Consider the following 20190-nt stretch of genomic DNA (forward strand, 5'->3'; position numbering starts at 1 on the left):
ATTTCTGCACCTTGAAGTTTTCTGACTTTTGGTTATAAATTGCAACTGTTTCACTGAGCAATGGGGACTTTTCCTGAAGAACTGGAAAGTGGGTTTTTACGTTCTTCATAAAATATATCCCCAGAATTCCCCAGGACAATGAGAGAAAATAATAAGTAAATCTCTTCAGAATAACAACAATTTATCAATGTCCATCCTCCCATATCTTTTGCTAGTGAACTGAAGAGATTAACATGAGTATCCACACTTCACATCATCATGAAATAAGTAGTCTCTGTGGTAAACACTTATTTTATACCTTAGATTTAAAAGCAGGAGGTCAGTCTGTTCACTTAGGGATTACTAAATGACCTGTGATCACTTCTTAGTCTGAGAAATCAACTAGGACAAATTAGGAGATAATGTTTAAATAAGATTAAATGAAGACAATTTTACTAATCTCAAAGTATTTTCTTATTTTATATAATTTGCATAATTTTCTTAATAGAGGGATACACTTTATAATGAACAAGACTGCTTGAGATTAAGAATCTAAAATATAAAAGGCAGAATTGCACAAAAATTTGTTGTGCAGATTTATGATTGCAATTGTTGCAAATTTGCATTCAGTCATGCATATATCACTGTAAATATATGCTTTTAAATTCCTCTGAGTGGGACAACATAGAAACATGCTTTGTTCTCACTCTTTAGCTTGCTAGGAATGCAGCAAAATGTATTTTATCAGGGTATGTGAGCAAGAATAATTGGGGTTTTATGCAGTTTATATAAAACTGGAATTAGGCTCCACATGTATGGGAGTGTACAGGAAGTATGAACCACCTGGTGAAACACAGGTGAGGCACAGGAGGTGGGGAGGACAGGCAGAGCACAACCTCTTTGTCACAATAATGCTTCTTTCTCTGGTTTGCCAGCTGGTGGGCTGTGGTCACACATCAGATGATGTGTCAGCAGGCGCACTTCTCACTAGATGGAGGAAATCAACCCTCAAAATACACTAGGAAAGATCACTGATCATTTGCATCAGACTGGAAAATCAAAAGCAGACTAAATGAATGTGTTTGTTTCCTGGGATGCTGTGAGAGGTCGGTAGGAGCTGTGGAGAAATGTGTTGTGCTGCCTTGGCCACAATAAATGCAATGAAGTACAACAGACTGCATAAAAAATACATGTGATGCATCCAGGCAAGATCAAAGGGCCCCTAAAAAGTGATACATGCTATTTTCTGATGAAAATGTCAGACAGTAGGTGCTATGGTCTGACACACTGAAGGCTTGATGGGATGGATTTACCCTTCTAAAGTTTCTGGGGGAGGGGAGCCTCAGTTAAAGGCTTTTTAGGAAGGGCAGGAAGAGGACACGAGGAGAGGGTGTCACCTCTCATCAAAGACCAGCTGGAGTTCATGGAGCTCTGCTGGGAAGGGTGAGGAGATGACAAAGACCTCTCAGGGAGGGCAGGGACAGGTGAGATTATAGCAGGGGTGTGCCATAGGAGAGGCACAGGTGACAGGGTGGCAGGGATCTGACACAGACTGGAGAAAGAGTTGATGAGCCTCTCTAGGGACAGATTGGAGCAGCACTGTTTTCACAAGCGTCCACAAGATGCAATTCAACAACCCCAAATGAGAATTGTGGCTTGGGTTGGGTTGGGTTAGGGTGGGTTAGGGTGGGTTGGGTTGGGCTGAGCTGGGTTGGTTTGGATGGGGTTGAGTTGAGTTGGGTTGGGTTGGGTTGGGTTGGGTTGGGTTGAGTTGGGTTGAGATGAGTTGAGTTGAGTTGGGTTGGGTTGAATTGGGTTGGTTTGGGTGGGGCTGCTTTGGTTTGGTTTGGTTTGGGTTGAGTTGGGTTGGGTTGGGATGAATTGAGTTGGGTTGGGTTGAGTTGGGTTGGGTTGGACTGGGTTGGGTTGAGTCAAGTTGGGTTGGTTTGGATTGGATTGGGTTGGGTTGAGTTGGGTTGGGTTGGGATGAGTTGGGTTGGGTTGGGTTGGGTTGAGTTGGGTTGGGTTGGGTTGGGTTGGGTTGGGTTGGGTTGGGGTTGGGTTGGGTTGGGTTGAGTTGAGTTGGGTTGGTTTGGGTTGGTTTGGGTTGGGTTGGATTGGGATGAGTTGAGTTGGATTGGGATGAGTTGGGTTGGGTTGGGTTGGGTTGGGTTGGGTTGGGTTGGGTTGAGTTCGGTTGGTTTGGGTTGGGTTGGGATGGGTTGGGTTGGGTTGGGTTGGGTTGGGATGGGTTGGGATGGGTTGGGATGAGTTGGGAGAAAATTTAATTATTTAATCCAAACCCCTGGATTTTCCATTGTCTAGGCTGCTACAATCCCAGTGTCCCTGGCCTTGACCACTGCAGGGATCCAGGGGCAGCCACAGCTGCTCTGGGCACCCTGTGCCAGGGCCTGCCCACCATGCCAGGCAACAATTTCTGCCCAATAAATAACTAAACCCATCTACCTTTTCTTCCTGACTTTCCAAAAACTAAAACTACTGAGAGGGGCTGTAGGCACTGTGAAATGGTGGAATTCAAGATCCTTTGAGTGGGGAGGAAGGCACACAAGTTCAATGGCCTGGATTTCAGGAAAGGAGAATTTGGCCTCTTCAGGGATCTGCTCGGTCAAGTATGATGGATTTAATCCAGGAGAGACTCAGGGCCAAATAAAGCAGATTAATATTCATTGATCACCTCCTCCAAACTTGGGAGCAAAGCATCCCAACAAAGAAGAAATCAAAGATGCCAGGAGGCTTATGTGGGTGAACAAGGAGCTCCTGGACAAATAGAAAACAAAAAACCAAAAAAAAAAAAAAAAAAAAAAAAAAAACAAAAAAAAAAAAAAAAAAAAAAAAAAAAAAAAAAAAAAAAAAAAAAAAAAAAAAAAAGGGAAATCTCTAGAGCATGGAAGCAGCCACATCCAGCCTGGGAAATGTGCAGAGAAATTGTCCAGGATCAGATTAGGAAAGGTAGAACCCTGATAGAGTTAAATCTTTCCAGAGACATCAAGGGCAACAAGAAAAGCTTCTATAGGTATGTTGGTGACAAAAAACAAAAGTGGGGAAAATGTGTGCCCACTCTGGAAGGAAATGGGAGACCCAGGACAAGGAGAATGCTGAGGTACTCAACAGCTTGCTTCAGTTTCACCAAGAAGTGCTCTGGTCCAAGGTGCAGGAGGTGAAGAGAAGGCCTGAAGAACTGCCCAGTGCAGGAGGAGATCAGGCTGGATATATCCCAGGAGCCCAAGGTCATGGTGCCAAAGTTCCCAAGGCCATGGGACATGACAAGATGCACCCACGGATCATGGGGAACTTTTTATCATGTTTGAGAAGTTGTGGCAGTCTGGTGGAGGCCTCACTGACTGTAAAAGAGGAAACATAACCCCAATTTTTAATAGGGCAATTAAGAGACACACAGGGAACTACTGGATCCTTCTGGAAATTATGCCAAGGCACGTGGAAAATAAGGAGATGATTTGTGACACTGAGGACAAGTTGGGTCCCTGGGAAGTCTGGAGGGTTCTGTGATGCAGCTGCAGCACTGGTGGATGAGGGAAGAGCAATTGGTGTTCTTCCCTGATTTTTTTCTCTTGGAGGATGTGCCTCTACCATTTTTGACTTGGATAAATTTCTTTATTGCATGTGACCCGTGCTACTATAACAGGTTCACAGTTTCTCTGAAGTGTGTGTTCACAGCTTCTTTCTAAGAGTGAAAAGGCACTAACAGGGAATTTCTGATTAAGCAATTAAAGCATGGCTTGTTGGTGTAAATATGAAGTGTATATTTGCACACATATTTATATTTATATATAATAATATCTATAATATTTAGATATTTATGTATATATATCTGCATTTTCTACAGGTTGTGTCCTATATGTCATATTTCATCTGAGAACAGAGAGAGAAAAGTGAAAGTAGTATTACAAAGTTGTTAATTAAGCTCATCAGCCTAACCTATCTGTCCTGATGTACGCTGACATAACTTTCTTCCATTCAAGAAAAACTGATGAGGATGGGGAGGACACTGTATCTCTGTGTTCTAACAGAATGGTTTGGGTAGGAGGGGACATTTAAAGGCCAAATAGACCAAATTCAAACCCCTGTCATGGGCAGGGATGCCCTGAACCAGAGCTTGTCTCTCAGAGCCCCATCCAACCTGACCTTGAGTGTTTGGAGCAGCCACCACCTCCCTGGGGAACCTTTTTCAGTGTTTCACCACCCTTACTGTAAAAATGTTCTTCCTTACATCTAATCTAAATCAACCCTCTTTTAGTTTAAAACCTTTTCTCCAGTCACAAATGATCCTGCTAAATGTTTGTCCCCAGTCACCTTTCCTTAGAGGCTCTCATGGAAATGGGCAGCATTACTTGAAAGCCAGAAGTGCTTCTTTATTTTAAAGCCATTTTTGCCTTTACAGAGGGACTTGCAAGTATTTCATTTTCATATTTTTCAGGAGCCATCGCTGACCAGTGACCAGAATGAGCAGGGAGGTTTTCTGGCTCACAAAGGTGGGAGTCAGAGTGGCTTCCAGAAGAATCTGACCCAATATTTATATAATGTACATATATAGAACATGCCACTCACCACCTGCCTGGCTGCTCCACCTCCCTGCTCCCTTCCAGCTCCTGAGCCCTGACAGAAACTGCTGTTCAGCTGTGAGACCAGCTATTCACAAGTGGCTTTTTTTCCCTTTTCACTCAGTAACCGTCACATTCCCCAAATATTTCTGGGAGTCCAGAGCCCAGGCTTCCAAACCAGAGCAGCCCAAGGGCTGGGTGTGATGTGGTGAAGGAAAACTCTCCCCAGGTCCCAGTGCAGCCCTGGGCTGACTGAATGGCACGTACAGTTTGCATCTGCCAGCAGGGAGTGGGCAGCAGGAATGGCTCAGCAAACATGTCCCAGTTAATCCCTCCGTGGAATAAAAGGCTGCACTTCAACTGAAGCAGTTTTGGGTATTTTTAAAAACGTTTAGCAATCTTTTTCCCTTCGCCTCTGCCACAAGCATTCCTCTGGCCTGCAAAAAAAAATAAAAATAAAAAGCATTTGTGGTTGATTTCTTCTCCAGTGGGTTACTTTCTATGTGGATTCATGTCTGTTGTGCATTTAGACTGCTGAATGGATAAGTATTCTCCTGAAGTCAGAAAATGGAGTGCCAAAACTCCACAATGAGATGTAGGGTAGTGGTCCAGCATCCTCATAATACCAAAAGGAAGAACTGCCTGATACCCCCTTGATGCTACCAGAAAACAGTCAGGTGAGCAAACACCTTGATCCAAGCAACCACTTCCCAGAACTAAGGGCCCTGTTTAGGTTAAGGAGAGTGAAATGTGTCCCTGATGCTCCAATGAGAGTGGTGGAGTGATGTCTGATGGGTGCTGTGCTCCTTCCAGGCACTCACCCAGCAGCTCATACCACCAGGGCTCCCTGGTTCTCACCTGGCATCTTTCACAAGTGATGAATGATGAAATCATCTTTCACTGTCCTGTGATGATCTCCACTGGCACAATTTGTTGGAGAATTACTGAGGACCCTCTCAGAGCTGCTGTTTTCCCTTTATTCTGAGCCCTCTGTACATATGGATGATCCTTTTGGTTGTATTTTCACGTCACAGTGTATCAAGTGAATGTATTGACAGTTCTGCAGCCCAGATCATCTCCTGAGCTGCAGCAAAGGATGTTTTGATTGAGCAGGCAAAGGCTCATTAGCATTCCTTCACTGCCTCAGACAGTCTGGACTGGCTCTCCCTGCCCAGAGTAACAGACTTCAACCCAGGAACATCAGCCTGTGCTGGCAGAGACACCTTGGTAACCTTCCCTTTTCCTATTTATCATCTTCCCAAGGGCCTTTCCTCTAGCTCAGCAGTGAAAATATTGATTGTACCAGCCCTGATCCCAGAGGAGCTCACAGATCCCTGTGCTTGCACTCCAGCAGTGGGGAAGGAGAGCTGGAGCTCCAGGAGCCCTTCCCTGCCTGCCCAGCAGCAACTGAGCTCCCACCAGCACTCCTGGCAGAGATTCTAGCTGAGATAATAGAGCTGGTAGAGTCACACTGAGGGTGATTCCAGCTCCCGTCCTGTCCCAGAATCTCTGAGGTGTTGGCTTGGCATCCTCTCCATGCTCCAGAGCACACAGAGACCAAAGCAGGCAGGACTGGGCTGGCCCCTGCATCATGCAGCCTTTCCAGCTGAGAGCACCATGCCAAAAACAGCAGGGGCAGAGTCAGCACCTCCCATTCCAAAGGGCTGTCCCAGCCCTGTGCAGCACAGAATTTGGTTTTTTTTTTTTGGTTTTTTTTTTTTTTTTTTTGTCCAATTTATTCGGATTGAATATTCATTGTGGAGGGACAGGAGGGGGAAAAGGGTTGATCTTCATCTGAACTTAATCCTCTGTGACTCTCCAGGTCTCCCAGTCTCTAAGAAATGTGGCCTGGCTTTGAGCAGTACAGTTCCCACTGCCTAAATTAATTTTATGGCCAACCTGCTTGAAAGACTCATTCATATGACACAATTCTAGCTAAAGTTATTTCAAATGGCAATTTTGCCATTAATGCACATGTTAACCATTTCACAGCATTTATCTGTTTTCATCTTGAAGCAGCCTGATTGCATGCAGGAGAATTAGTTACTCTGAGAGCAGGAAATAGGAAAGATCATTCCTATTCATGAATACCAATCCACAGCCTTTATTTAGTTGGAGTTAAGGGGCAGTGGTGAGGGTAGGAGAGAGAAGAAGGAAGGGAAAGCAGTGCAAGCTGGAATTGGAGATGCATTTTCAGAAGCAGGAGGAGCAGGGCTGTGAGAGGCACCCCCTCCCTGCCCTGCTCAGGGCAGCACAGCCCATACAGGTGTGTGCAGGTGTGCTGGGTTCTGTCATGGGTTAGTGCCCAGCTTTGCCTGCTCCACAGACTGCAAAATGCAGCAGCAGCCACAGCTGCATGACTGGCATCTCTGCCTGCCTCTTCACCATCACCCTTTTCATTCTATTCCTGTTGCATTGAAGTCCCTTAACTAATTATGCAGGATCTCAGCCTGCTATGTGATCCTGTTAGCTCCAGGCATAATTGCAAATGAGACAAGAGATCTCAGCTGTGCTGCTCCTTACAGTGGCACTCGTTCTTTGTCCAATGGTAATTATTCCTTGCAGCTGACAATGAAACAAAGACCAAAGAGTTAATTCTCAGCGCAATGAGAAATAAGTGCCTGCTAATACATTCTGTGTTGCTCTGCTTATTTGCCTAGAAAACACTGTTTGGTTTTGCCATGTGAATATTTGAAAACAGGAGCTAGATAAAAGGTGAGAAACAGGAGACAGGAGGAAAAAAACATCAAATTTATTTGCAAGCCAGAGAGGAGGATGTGCCACAAGCTGCTCTCAGGGTAGGCAGCAACTGAGGCACAGCTTTGCAGGGTTTTTCTCCCTTGTTCCTCCAGCTTTGATGGTGCCTTTTCCACTTGTGGCTCATCCTTGTAGTGGCCAGCACAGGGAGGATGGGGACCCTCACCAGCCCCATCCCAACCCTCCTGGAGAGCCACGGCACAGGGAAATCTGCCCTTTCTCTCTGCAAGAGCAGCAGAAATCTGCCCCTTTCCTGAGGAGACCCAAGGAAAAGCACAGTGGCACTGCAGGATGAGGATCATCCTCCACTGCACTCATCCTGCCCTGCTCTGCCACAATGACATGGGTGAAGAGTGCAGCTCATCATCTGAAGCCCTTCTGGCACTTTTTTTTTATTGCCAAAACTTTTTTTTATTGCCACATCTCTAGGTGTCTCTTATGCTTGGACTTCACCACCAACTCAAAGACAACAATATTCAACCTTTCTGTACTTTTACATTGTTTAGGTCAGGGCTTTTATCCAGATCTAGGAGTCCCCCAGAGACACACAGGTTTTTTCCTCTGGCCCCAGAGACACACAGGTTTTGTTCCTCTGGCCTCTGCAGTGCCATCAGCTCTGTGTTCACCTCTGGGTGCAGGGGTTTTTATCATTCCCCTTTGTTTTCCTGATTCCATCAGCTTGCATCTCAAAGTCAGTGTGTACTGCAGGATTTTAATATATTGTGGTCCCTGAAAGGTGTTTGTTGAACTTAATCCAAATTAAATTGGAAGTAAGGAAGTGGAAATATTAGATTTTCCCTTACAGCAGCTTTCCTGTACCTAAAGGGGCTCTGGAGAGAGATTTTTTACAAGGACATGGACAAGGGGGAATTTGCCTTAAGGTGAAGGTGAGTAGATTTGGGTTAGGTATTAGGTAGAAATTATTCTCTGTGAGGGTGGCTGCCCCTGGATCCCTGGCAGTGCCCAAGGCCAGGACATTGGGGCTGGGAGCACCTGGGACAGTGGAAGGTGTCCCTATCCATGACAGGGGTGGGATGAGATAATCTCAAAGTTCCCTTTCCACCCAGACCATTCTGTGAGTTTATAACCATATTTTTGTGAGAATATTGCCTAGAGCAGATGCATCATGCAAAGGTGCCAATAAAAAATTAAATGTGCATCTAATTCAGGTCCTCCTTTTACTTTCAGTGATGCAGTTTTAAATTCATAAAGTGTAGCATTTTCTAGTCAAATATTATGCAGCCAGACAACACTATTAATGCAGAGGATTACAGTTTTGTGGAATGCTGTGTAATATTTGAGGATAAGGCTTGCTCAATCCCTCTTGCTGGACCCACTCCTATTCTTCCATCCTTCTTCAGCCATATTTTGAGAGGGAGGGGAAAATTAATGTGATAAATGCAGCAAACAATTTCCATCAGGAGAGAGGTTATGCCTGATCCTCCCAGCCTGAAGGAAGACAATGAATGCTGAACACTTTTTTGCAGCTCAAGTCTGTCTCTAATTGAGGCAGTATTTTGTTCTTTATAAGATATGTGAAATGCATGTCATAAAATTATGCTCATTATTTGAAAAAGAAAAGAAATAAATAGCCTGTACATGATGAAAACTCAAGAGTCTCAACAAGGTTTATTTCTGTAGGTGAAGTTCTACATCATTATTAACAGAAACTGGGGAGGGGGGAATAAATTCAGATTATTATTTTCTGATTCTAATCATAATTCTTAATCACATGCATTTTCAGAAGTGTCTGATTCTGGATATTTCATCCAAAAATATTGAAGATTGTTTTGAAGAAAGTATATGCTCAACATGAATACATTTCCCCTTGTTTCAGGTATGTTTTTAATACAACCAAGTGCAACTCTGTTTCAGTAAATTCAAGCTCTACCTAAGTAATAATGGAGTGTATATTTTTTTTTTGACTACTTACCATCTTTACACAATTTATTGTTCTGAAGTCACAAGGAACAAACCTACTCAGAGGAGAAGCTTAACCCAGAAACTGTCAGCATGTGTTAATCTTCATTATTTCAAATAATATGCACTTTTTTTTTATTAAATATTGAAGAATTCCCACATGCCTGGATGGAAACATTTCCCTTCAAAGTGTAGAAAATGTCTAACACCATTTGCTTAACATTTCCATGCACAGCCACACTTTCACAAATACAGAAATGAATTCAAGGGGAAGCAGGGCCAGAAACCCAACTTTATAAAATGGACAATTTGTGAAGCTGTGGGACTCTCAGGAAAATAGGGATATATGAAGGAAACTAAACTATAGGCTGATTTTTAGGAAAATATTCTCAGCACCCACCTGGGCATGGCAAGTTCCAGGTGTGGGGTTCAGTGCATGCAACCAAAAATTGGGGGATTTACCAGCTGTTGGGCTGGGGTTTGGGCAGAGCACACATGCCACTACAAGAGGAAGGCAGAAACTCCTTTGTTCTGCCAAGGGCTCAGTTTGGCAAGGAAAATGTCACAGATGTGCCAGGCGTGGTCAGGCTGGGTGACTGATCCATGCAGCAGGGGTAATTATCAACCAAAGGCAGCCAAGCTGCTTCACTTCAGAGGATTTCATTCAAAGGCAAATCCAGCTGCATCCCAGGTCACTGACACTCCATCCCTGCGAGTGCACGACACAGAAAAAGTGTGTTTTATTTTCCCCAGGTGCAGGGACTGCTCTTGAAGCACAAGGCAGGATGCTGAGCCCGGGCTGGCAGTAATTAGAGTGACCCAGGTTTTCTCAGAGCCACTGCAGTTTAAGAGACACAGTTTTACCTCCCCTGACCTTCCCCACAGCTGCCTGACTGAATGAGCACCACGGGATTAAAAGCAAAAATTAACTCAGTGAGTCCTTTGGAGCAGCATTGATTCAGGAGGAGCAGCAACGGGCACCTCAAAACCTCAAGTCATCAAATAAATGGGTAGGAGACCTTTAATTCAGTGGGTTTTAAAATATGGTTAAGCTAATATGATAGAGACGTGAGCCAGGCCATTCCAAACATATGCAATCCAGTCAGAGAGTATTAAAAAAAAAAAAAAATTAACACAAAATCAAGTTTCATCATCAACGAGAGGGAGTGAATAAGCTGTGAAGTCAAAAGGCCATTCAAAACAGACAGCAATTCACAGTTTTCTGTAAGATCTGTGCATTCTAAACTTGCAAACAGTTGGGACTGATAGATATATGTCACTCCTGATGCACAACCATAAAATCCTTCTGTAGAAAAGTGTTAAGGTTTAATTGATGGCTCTGGCCAACACACCTGTTTTGGACAATGTATTCCCACTTTCAGACTTTTCCCAATTAATGGGATTCTTTGAAATATGCAGCTTAAATGCACTTTACACACATAATATTGCTCACATACAGCCACCTATAAACAGTGAGACCATAAATCTTTTTTCAAATAGGCTGTTTAGGAAAAAAAAAAAAAAAAAAAAAAAAAAAAGAGTGGCTCAAGGTAGCCCTGCAAAACAAAAAACTGTGTTTGTTCTTTATGAGACCTCCCTTCAAAAACATCCACAACATCCTCCCAGAGTTGTCAAACTGTTGATTTTGATGGCTTGGCTTGGGCCAGCTTTACATCAGGGTTTGATTGCAGAGCTTTGATGTTCTACTGACATGACAAACCTTCTGATATTTCCCTTTTTCTCTACAGGAACATCTAGATGGAAAATGGGCCATGTGGATGGTATTGGGGAGAATAAAAGCAGGCTTCTCCTGTTTTCTTTTTTGTGCGTATTGAACCTCTGATTTGGAGAAATTGATTAGTTTCACTTGATCTTTCCTGCATAACACTGAGGATAATTGCTAAATATGCTTATCTTGAAATCTTTGTGGTATCAGAGCTCACTCTGCTTTATAGTCCCCAGTCCCTAAAGACAAGGAGCTCAGAGGGCACACGATGCTTTTCTCACTCTTTGGCAAAGAAATAATGCAGCACATCTTGAACAAGACTCCTAGAAGAGATGCACTTCAATTTGACTTTCAATTGTCATTATGATCTCTCTTTATATGAATATAATGTGCTTTTAAAACCTTTTTGGGAGATAAGCATGCAATTTAGAGCTATAGGCAAGTAAAGGCAGAGAAAAATAAAGAGAATGAGGGGAATGCTGGAATTCCAACAAAGTGGGATTTTGAACAGTAGTAATTATATGGATATGACAGAAATTATATGGGTTCATTAGATATAGGGGTTTACCACTTTTAACCAGTTGTTATAGAGATTATCAGGAAGTCTAAGAGAAGTGAAAAAACCTGTCCTCCAGTTCATTAATTTCCATAGTTTACATACAATTTACACCTTTTTATTCACTTTCACATGCTTTTTATTTTCCACTATCAAAGGGAGGAATTTTCAGAATTTATTTTACCCCTGCATCCTGGACAAGACACAAAAATGCCAGTGTGTATTTAACCAGAGCAATCGGAGAAAGGGTCCTGCATGCACAAAGCAGTTGTGATTGCACACTGAATTTGTTTCAGCTCTGTCTTTCAAGGGTGGGAAGGATGAGCAGGATGGGTTCTGTGTCCTGCTGGGGCTCATCATAGGAGTGGCATCACTTTTGGAGGGCTGGGGGAGGAGAATGGCCTTGCCCACAGTTCCACTTCCCAGGTGAAACCATGTGCCTGCAGAACTCCTGCAATGCTGGAAGAATTCTGTGCCTTTCTCTAAAACCCTTTTTGTCCCATGTTGGTGATGAACTGGACATTTAACAGCATTCCTCCCCCACAAATAGTCCCTGCCTTTGATGAACCATCCCCTTTGCCCCTTGCCCAGGTGCTTAAAACTATTATTAAAACTATTTCCACTGCAGACTTTGATAGTGGTTTCACTACAGAATCTGTGTGCAGCTCCTCTGCCACCCTGCTTCAGCACAGCAATAACAATGCTGCTGTCCATCATTATTTTCTTCAGCTTGAACATCCCCAAATCCAAAGAAAGATGCTGACAGCTCCTCAGAGGATGAGAAATAGCCCTACTTCTCTAAAATTACTGTTGGGTGTGCAGTTACCTCTCTAATTCCTGGCAATGAGGACAGAATAAAAAACTGAGATTAACAAAACTGGTTAGGTAAGAAATCTGAGATGGAAAGAGAAGTGAGCATTGAATCATAAAGAGAATGATTCACAAGCAGCAGGATGAGTGCAGAGGGGAGAGAGTTTCCATGTCAGTCACACAGCAGGAGAAATTATTCACTCCATTTGTATTTTTTTTTTTTTGCAATTTCTTCTCTAATTGGAAGGACTGTACCTATATACCTTGCTCTCATGTAAATCACCTGTCTGTCCATCTGTCTGAATATCCAGCATCTCCTCCCTTTGTTATTACTCACAGCTCTCCCCAAGGGTACTGTTGGAGCAGATAATTCCTGAGTAAATCAATATATTTTAGGGATGAGCTTTCATGCAAGTGACACTAATTATCACAAAATAACAAAACTGTGTCATTAAACCACCTGACCATATATACTGTGCTGTTTTATGTTCCATCATCCCCTGAGTGCTGCTGCTGGTTCCAGTAGGTGGGTTGTTTTTCTTTCCATCACTTTTCCCAACAGATAAAATTAAACTGTCTCAGCCTGAGAAAAATTATGAAATCTGCAGCAGTGAATAATCAGCCCTTTCAGACAGAAGCAGCCGTGGGGACATTTTAAAACTTTGAAAAAATTGTCACTTGCCAACTGTGGTGACTTCTTGTTTCACTCAGGGAGGAACCAGCAGAGTGTACCTGCTCTGTTTTCACATGTAATCCCAAGGGATGTGTTTTGTTGGAAGCAGATAATTATTTTTAGCTTTATTGTCAGAGCCATACACAAGATTTCCATATTACAAAGGAGAGGGTAGTCCTCAGTGATGGCACTGTGCTAATTGCTGTCAAAATCTGGGTCTTGACAGACAGAAGTAGCTTGAGAAAGAAAATAAACGTGGACTCAGGTTTATTGATAAATTGCTGATAAATCCAAAGGTTTCCCTTGTTTGGACAGCACCCTCCAGACACTGGGAGGCTTCCAGTGCTCCTTATCACAGAAATATTCACTGTATAAAGACAGAAGAAAAAACAATTGCCCAGAAGCCTGTAAAGGAACACAGCTCATGCTGTTGAGTGTTTGACAGTGGGTGTTAATCCTTTTGATTTCCCAACAGCAACCTCCTAGCACTGTTTATCATTACTGTTTATCATGGCACTTTTTAATGATCTTCTGGTAATTTTCTCTCCATGCTTTTCCCAATTGACCTGAGTTATACCTTCCAGGGCAAATTTTATAGTGAAGCCATTATATTAAATGCTTCACTAGAATCTTTGCATACAATTATATTATACACTTCTTTGAGTTATTGTATTCCATACTTGCTAATGCACATATTTCCAGGGATTTTTTTTTCCATGCCAATTGTTCATTTGTGACTAATCATCCACTTCCAGCTAGAGATTAAAAAAAAAACCCAAAGCAACACTGTCTTGATAAATTTCAAAAATAGCTAAAAAGAACAGAATAAGTCAAGTGAAAATACCACATTCCGTGGTATAAGCACCTGCTTCTCTAGTTCAGGTTTTCAGGTGGTCTGGCATTAACAATGAGCATTTCAAAACAAATCAGAGATATCCATAAAATCATTACTGACTTCCTGCATGCAGAGTAAGGTGATGGAGAACCTCTCAAAGGAAATTACACCTGGCACCTTCAGGGCTGGATGTCCCAAACCTGAGCTGGCCAGGGCACAGGGCAGTGCTCAGAAGGGAACAGATGTGCAGAAGGAGTGCAATGACCTGAAAATTCACAAAATTTATGGGGGTTTTTTAAGCCTCTAAGTCTTTGGGGTTTTTTTTCCTCATTATCCAAGTGATTGTTTTTATCTGCATGTCTGAAGAGAAACAAATGAGGAATTCTTGTAGACAGTTTGCTGATTTGTTTCCCTGAGCATTTCCAGAGAGTATTTTACTGAATGCACTGAGCACCCACACACCAGAGTTTTCTAGATTGTGCAGCTCTGAGCTCCTGGGCTCCCTGGAGGTAATCCATCACTAACACTGTCTCACTGCAATGTGCCCAAAATCCAGGTGAATTTATCACCAAGGTGATATTGCTGTTCTGAAAACATCCCCAAAGTTACTGCATAAATGCATTTTTAGAATTCTGATGGGAATAAATGTATGTGACACACAGCTCAGGTGACTAGAAGTTTAAAAGCTATTACTTTCCATCATTAATAATCCCCAGGGCTGGAGCATTCAGCTGTGAAGGAAGTTTTGTACTGGCACTGACACAAGGTCATCATAAAGAGATTATTTTCTGCAGTGCTTAGCTGGAGTTTCTTTCCCCAAATGACTTCCATGCCTACAGGTAACTGTGTTTTTATCACCAGGAAAACAAATGGAAAACAAATGGAGAACAAACAAAATTATCCAGGCCCAAACTTCTATGTCTTCTCAGAGCACTGAATGCCAAGAGTTTAAATTTCTCCAGAAGTATAGACTTCTGAATTTGTATTCTTCAAAAGCCACTTACAAATATTCAGTATAATGTATTTATTAGAGTGGGTGAAATACTTCAGCAGATACAAAAAAATTGCCTATTATGTACCAATTTATTAGTTCATTTCACATTAATCTGTGTTTTATAGTACGTGGCTTCAAAAGAATGACAGAATGGAAAGAATAAAATGATGAGATTTAAGCTTCTAAATGTATTATGAAATGGACCAAAATAATAGTAGTTAGAAGATTACTTTAAAAATATCTCCCAATGCCTGTGCAAAGAAAATTGAAAGACAAAAAGAAGGATAATTGTGGTATCTCATTTTAAAAATGATTTCCCTTGTTTGCATTCTCCTCCAAAACCAACATGATCACTATTTATTCTCATGACACCCAACAGTAAAAGAGCTGGAAAGGTGATGTTATTATTGGTCATTGCTCAGATAACTGCAGTGTCTTGACAATTCAGAGCATTGCAGGATTTCAGCTTTTCCTTCTTTTTTTTTTTTTTTTTCTTTAGTAACACAGAAGTTGTGAAAAGCAACACTTTTGTTATCCTGGTGAATTCTGAGGGTGCACAGCTGAATATCATAATGGAAATACTCTTAAGAGCAGCAGCCCGGGGCCTCCCATGTGCAGACATCATTAATGTGTTCAGCCTGTGAGTCAGAAATAATAAATGTTAATAAAAGTAGAATTTTAGACAACTTCACAGGGACACCATCAGGGCATGGAGCACCTGCACAGTCCAGCATGGAAACCTTGAAAAACCTTGAAAACTCAGGAACTCAGGCCATTCACGCTGCTGTGCTGGCACAGAATCCTTGTTTCCTGGAGAATAATTAGTGGTCAGACAGCTGTTGCTGCTCTGGTGGGATCGGGCACCAGCGCGATGCCCACGAGGAAGAAAATCCCAAAAGGAGCACGGGGGACAGGAAACCTCCAGAGAGGGAAAAACAGAGATTTCTTCTTCCACTGCTCTCTGTGAGATCCTTCTTGGCCCTGACCAGCCCCATGAGGCTCCCCCTTGTTGGGGATTTGGCACAGGGATAGCGCGGCGATCCGCTTTGCGCGAATAAACGTGATCAACAGTTCCTTCCCAAGTCACGTTTTCCTTTTTTTGTCCTTTGCAAATTCGTCTACTGTTGGAGCCCAGAAGCTTTGGGTTTTTGAGCTTTCTGTGATTTCTGACACTGAGCCCTTGCTTCTGACCTGAGGCCTTGGAGAAGCTTCCAAATTTGAGTGATGGAGTTAAAGTCACAGGTGTGTAGTTAAATAGAAGTGTGTGATTTCACATGGTGAAGGGGGTGGAATTTGGGGTTTTAAAATATACTAATAAGTATGGGACAAGATGGAGGTCTTTAAGCATTGTATCTTTCTACTTTTTATTCCTTCTTCCTTTTTCCTAGTTTCAGATGCCAGTTTTTAGTTAGCTAATTAGTGCTACACTGTGGGTACAGGGGTTTGGTTATTGGGTCCAAAGTATAAATAATTCTTCTTTAATTCTTTATTGTACTGTTTAGCTTTAAAAGACTTTGTAACTAGCTGGATTCAGCTCCATTTTGCTCACTTTTAGCTGGTAGCTAAAAGTGTTACAGAACTCTCTGTACTATAAATAAAAATTAATGAACAATCAAGTCCAAATGAGAAATTAATCTCCTTCATGTTTTAATCCTGACTCTGAATAAAGGAAAATAATAATAATAATAAAGACAGGCCACTAACTAGGTGATGCACCTAACTCATTATAGTCTACCACAGGAAGATGTCCAGGCACAATCCATGACACTCCAAGTTAATTCTGGGTTTTACCACTTTTGTGACAACATTTTGTCTCCTACACACTCAACAATTGTGCCACATTTTGTGTTAATCCTGCTAAACTGCTAACATCAACTGTGGCAAAAAAAAAAAACAAAACAAACCAAAACAAAAAAGTCTTGACAGACATCACTAGTGAAACCTTAAACTATAAAATACAACTGTGTGCACAATATGAAAAAGTAAATGTATTGTGAAATATTTCAACTGGAATATTTCACTCAGGAATAAACATTTGTCTTGCTGTATTTGGGTTCTGATAAAACACTAGGAAAAACAAGGGATTTTAAATATTAATGGGTATTTCCTGCTGCTACTTTCTCCTGCCCTGACCTTCTGCATTATCTGCTTCTCTTTGGCTGGAAATATAAAGTCTTCAGGATGAAGTGATGGAGGATATAATTTTAAATGCCTAAGCCCAAACCAGTGGATATGGATTTCAGACTATTTTCTACTGAAACACAATAAGAAACACAAGGTGAAATTGTTTGCAAACACTTGGAATAGCTGATGCCTTATTCACAACATCCACCCTCTGGAAACAAATCTCAGGACTGACAAATGCCTGAGTTTTTTGGTGGTCAATGGCAAGGGAATGAATTCCACTCAACTCACGTGCACAGAATATCTTCCACTTTCAGGTGCTCATTGGAGCACCCAAAATCCTTAGGAAGAAAAGCTGCCCCTTATAAAATATATTTCATCTTTTTCCTTAAGGAGGAATAGGAAAGAAAAGATCCCTCTTGTGGGGTCATTGAATAAAAACACACATGGCCTATGTTATACAAATTACAATAATTAAATTGCAGTAGCAATTTTGAGTTGTTAACAAAGATTATTTTAGGATCTGATAGTAAAGCACAGAGCATGACACTAAAAAGTTGCTTGAAGGCAAAAGTATTTTCCGTTTTGCAGCCAATCATGGGAAAAATTAATTTTAATTTTTTTTTTTTTTTAATAAAGGAAAAACAGCAAGGGGTTTGGAATGAGATGTTCTCTAAGGCCCCTTCCAACCCAAACCACTCTGTGGTTCCATGATTCTGTAAGGAGCAAAGTTGCTGGGCTTTCTGCCAGCTAATTCCATTTTTCTACTGAACTAAAGGAGACAAATTTGCATGATGGAGCATTTTTCCAAGTTTAGGAATCACAAGTTTGGTTTCTAAGCCTGTTGCTACAGTTCTGGGTGTTCAGAACCTTCCCAGGATCCATCTCAGACAAATTGTAAAGAAAATTCTCCAAGTCCAGCTTAGGGAAGTAAAGTTTGAGCTGGACATAATTGTGCCCCTCTAGGCACAGAAGTGTCAGCTACAACTTCCTGAGGCAATAATTAAATTAGTGCATAATGAAAATTCATTTGTATTAATGATTAGTACATTAAGCAGGCATTAATATTGCATTAATTTTAGATTTTGAAAATCAGGTATTATGAAATTTAAGAATAGGACCTGTACTGTATTTCTTTATAAAGGTCTGTGTGACTTTAAAAAAAAAAAAAAAAAAAAAAAAAAAAAAAGTTCTATCAAATTGCATTATTATGCTCTGAGGAGATCTTGGAATTGACCATTCCAAGAGAAAAAAAAAAAAAAAAACAGGGAAGACTGACACCTCATAGAATCATGGGTAGAAAATGAAAGAATAGCAGTGCAGATAATGAGAACCAACTTCTTTTCTTTTTTTCCTACCAAGCCAATTTTGCAAAATCCAGTTTCCTTTATGAAAAATCAAAATACCATTCAACATCACTAAGTCTGCTGTACAGCAACAGGCAATAATGTGATTGAAAAAAAAGAAAAAAACCCAACAAATAATTCACTGTTAAGATGGTTTAAAGGGCTAAAGACAGAGCTCAGCAACCACTTTAAAAACAAAACTGTTATTTATCCCCCCTGGAAGAATAAAATGTGGCTCAACAGGGTTGAGGGTTGGCTCATTGATGGCTGCTTGTTGGAGCTGCCTGATCAATAAGGGACATGAGAAGAGACAAAAAGGAAACCTGAAAGTGTAAAATGCACCCAGCATCTTCAGCAAAAAAAAAAAAAAAAAAAAAAAAAAAAAAAAAAAAAAAAAAAAAAAAAAAAACGGGGCAAAAATAAAATAAAAGATTAAGAAAAAAAAAAAAAGCCAATATCAAAGCAAGCAGGAGCCACTGTGAAGCAGCAAATAACATCCTGATGAATTCAGGTCACCTGGTGTTTTACACAATGTGAATTCTGTCTCATCCAAAGGCAGGAAACTGCCCCCAGCAGCAAAATGACCCCACAGCAGACCCGTGGATTGTGTCACCTGCAGAGCACAGCCACAGCCTTTATCCTCTGAGCCCAGAGGGGCAAACATGTGCCCAGGGTGAGGAGGAAACAAGGACAAAAATTTGCACAAGAAGGAAAAAAAAAAAATCTTTTAGCTCTGTGTGTGACTGTGTGTTGAGACCAGCCCCATTGCAAGAAGATACAATGGGGGAAAATAAATTATTGAATAGTTTGGGAAGGATTCAGGTAATTAAGACATGGAATGCAAAGTTTGGAAAGCTCAGTATGGATGGGCTTGCTGTGAAATGAAGTTTAAATTAAGGCTTGAAAGAAGTTTGGTGATGGTTTGTATAAAAAAACAAATGAAAATTGCTCTGAAAGGGAAGTACCTTGAAACATACTGTAGAAAAATGTTATATTGGTGAAATATAACCTCAGTAATCTATGCTGGTGAAAGGGGAAAATATACAGATATAAGAAGGAGAAAGGGACAGTGATGAATTCACAGCATTAAACTGCTAGAGAATATAGAAATGTTACCACTCTTACAAACATGTATATTCAGGGTATTTCTGTGGACTTCTGGAATGCAAATAACAAATGTGTGGAATTGAGGATGCCCAACCTGTTCTTAGTTCTGCAAAGAAACACCTGAGACATTAAGGGTGGCCTTTTGGCAAGGCAATAAATATAGATATAGATATAAATATAGATATAAATATAGATATAAATATAGATATAAATATAAATATAAATATAAATATAAATATAAATATAAATATAAATATAAATTAAATATATAAATATATAAATATATAAATATATAAATATATAAATATAAATATGTAAGGGTTCCAAATGTGGGGTTTTTCCATACCATTTTTGGGAAATAAACCAGCATTTTAAACCCTTGGAGAACTGTGGTTGAAAATTTTCTGTAGCCATGAATGGGTTAGGAGCTCCCTGACTTATGTGAGATTTAACCTTTGAAATATACATAATTTTAAAACCAGGACAATGGACTTCTGCTTGCTCATAAATTATTACAAAGTGCTCTGCTTGAGTCTGTTTGACAGCTGCAAAATACCAAATATTTCTGACTGAGACAGAATTTGTCCTGTGTGACTTCTGTGATAATGCAAGGAGGTCCTTACAGAAAGGTTTTAGTGCAGTCAGCCAAAAGAAATACACTTGGCTTGTAAATAATTCTTTTCTTTTATGAGCTATAGCATGACATGACCAGGTTTTTGCCCATCACATGCAGCAGAATTTGGAGCTCACAGGACTCCAGTTTTTGGCTGCATCATCTCACAG

General features: G+C 41.0%; 1 long non-coding RNA gene across 1 annotated transcript in view; it reads right to left on the reverse strand.

Annotated features, from left to right (window-relative positions):
- LOC306815143 overlaps positions 1–18710 on the reverse strand; it is a 107970-nt gene extending 89260 nt beyond the window's left edge. The window contains exons 1-2 of the long non-coding RNA XR_013777328.1: positions 18643–18710; positions 2775–2875 (exon numbers count right to left, since the gene is read on the reverse strand). This is a non-coding gene — a long non-coding RNA (uncharacterized lncRNA). The remainder of the gene's footprint in view (positions 1–2774; positions 2876–18642) is intronic.
- Between the last annotated feature and the right edge of the window lie 1480 nt (positions 18711–20190).

The sequence above is a fragment of the Erithacus rubecula genome (assembly GCF_903797595.1).
Source record: "Erithacus rubecula genome assembly, contig: scaffold_101_arrow_ctg1, whole genome shotgun sequence".
Taxonomy (NCBI): domain Eukaryota; kingdom Metazoa; phylum Chordata; class Aves; order Passeriformes; family Muscicapidae; genus Erithacus; species Erithacus rubecula.